The sequence below is a fragment of the Prionailurus viverrinus genome, chromosome A1 (genome assembly GCF_022837055.1).
Source record: "Prionailurus viverrinus isolate Anna chromosome A1, UM_Priviv_1.0, whole genome shotgun sequence".
Lineage (NCBI taxonomy): Eukaryota > Metazoa > Chordata > Mammalia > Carnivora > Felidae > Prionailurus > Prionailurus viverrinus.
The window spans coordinates 91,155,317-91,157,782 of record NC_062561.1 but is presented as its reverse complement, the minus strand read 5'-3'; positions in this window follow the sequence as shown (position 1 = coordinate 91,157,782).

Here is a 2,466-nt window from a genome sequence, read left to right as displayed (position 1 = left end):
CTCCGGTGCAGAAAGCATAGGCACTCGTGTCCGTGTCACAGAGGTCAGGGTCAGCCTCTGGAGAGGCCTCAGGGCAGCCCCCATGTCAGGACTAAAGGCCCTCAAGGAGGGCAGCTGCCTTTGAGGTGAGCCTGCTGGGTTCTGGTACAGGCCGTGCCCTGTCCAGTGAGCTGAGTACGACATAGGCCATTAAGTCCACCAACAGGCACAGAGGAAGTGACCTCACGCCCATCACCAAAGCTCAGAAGTTGTTCCTTTACGCAAGTGGATTGCAGGAGATACCTGTGGGAGGCACCTACCAGATAGTCATTCACGAACTTCAAAAGTAGGGCTAGGACAGGTGCAGTCAGCTGTGAAATTGGGCTCAGCACATGCTCACCCCACCCCCTGCCCCCAGCCAGGGGTCTGAAATGAAACAAGTGCTGTAATGCTGTCCAGACCTGTCCATCCATCCATCTGCAGAGCCTCTGCCTTCTCCAGCCCTCAGTGGACTCCCAGTGCTAGCTGCTCAGTCCCCACTTTCCCCGTAAGTCCCCTGGCCTGCTTAGCTGTCCAGCCCCTGCTCAAGGCCCTGGCTCTCCCTCTTCTTCCTGGGCTCTTACCCTGCAGAAAGTTCCCCACAGGCTGGCTCAGATTCCATATGTGCTGCTCCCTTAAACACATCTGTGGGGTTGGGAAGTTGGGGGGGGGGGGAGAGATCTGGGCAGCTCTGCAAGGTTGGGTCGATACACACGCCCAGCTCCAGAGCAACATTCCTTCGGAGCTGCAGGTTCTCACATCCTATCAGGAAGTATGATGGCAGCGAAAGCAGCTGCCAAGAGGGATGCTTCATCTGAGCAGCTTTTTAGTAAAATCTCCAGCACTCAGCCGTTCCCATAATGCTTACATCCTGAACTATACTCCACACTGGTCTGGCATCAGAGCGGTACCCAGTTTTCAGTGCACCCAATTTGGATTCCAGCTCACTGGGGAGCCTTGGGCTCATCATCACCTCACTTATGGGCTCTCATCTGCCCTCACAGAAAATACCTGACTCCTGTTTTGACCACTTAGTAGAATGTTCCCCCTCTCCACCCAACAAGCAAGATACTGAGACATTATTCAAAGGACCCTTTTGCCAGTTACCAAATATTTAGTTGCAGTGAGACAACTTTTCTATCCACATCACATCAAATATGCACCTGAACTTTGGAATCCTCAGGCTGTGGTGGGGTGACCTTCCTAACCCGAGCAATGAGGGACAGTGGTCTAAGGCAATGCTTCTCAAGCTTAAATGCACAGGTTAATTAGCCAGGAAGAAGGGTGTCCTGTTAGAATGCCACCTCCCAACAGCACCTGGAGGTTCTGGTCTAACAAGCACGCAGGTGGTTTTGGTTCAAGTCCATGGAACACAAGGTTCCAAAGAACCAGGATGGTGGGTTAAATACTCCCTTTTCAAAAGCCAAATGGTTCTGGATTAGCTCAGCCTTACTCCCACCATCCCCTTTACCTCCAAAGAGCCTTTACTCAACAAAGACATTCCTTACATAAAACAACTTAAAGAGCCAGACAAGCAACCTTCCTTGAGCCTTCTCATTAACAGGGGTCAGTTCCACAGACACTGAATAACTCAGCCAAGATGCTAGGGGCAGTATGAAGTCCAGAACACAGCAGAAGCTCAAGGCTGCCTCCCCTGCAAATTATTTCTCTAAACCTGAAGACAGGCTAAGGATTCCAAGAACACTTGTGTGCCCCAGGCTGATGGCAAGTTGTTCCCCTCCACCATGTGGGATAGCACCATCCTCCACAGAGGGGATGCAGCACAATACATCTGCAGGGCCTTTTGCACACGTTTGTGCAATGCTGCCATCTACAGATGCTTAGAAACACCTAGGATTGTAACCAAACCTCACCCAAGATGAAAAGAGATTTTCAGCACTGACACAAGTGGCTTCAAATCCTCAATTTGGCTTAAGCGGAGTCTGCAGTGTTAAGCATGTACTAAAGGAATTTTGAGACAATCACACCTTTAAGAGGGCTAGCTCCTTCTAGAAGACCTCCCGTACCCCACGTAAGCAAAAACTCAAGAGATGCCATCAGAGTGGGAAGGGTGGCTGCTGGTCAGCCACCTGCCACCCCTGGCACTTCCTTCTTAGCCAGGCCTGCTGCAGGCCTCCGCGAACATGCAGAACATGCAGTGAGCACTTCTGCCTCTCCATGTTTTACGCAAGCGCTTAGCGAGTCAGAGGCAGCTCAGGTTAGGTCCTACGCAGCCAGGCCAAACACACAGCCCTTCCACAAGGGCCCCACAAGCTAGATTTACCTTCAGTTGCACTGGAGGGAAGTCTGACGACATCTACACAACAGCCTCAACTGCCGAGCCTCTCTGCCACAGCCAAAGATGTGAGCCACTGTCACCTACGCCCCGGGCAGGAATAGAGCACCAAGAAACAGTCCACATGACACTGAAGTATAGACAAGACAAAG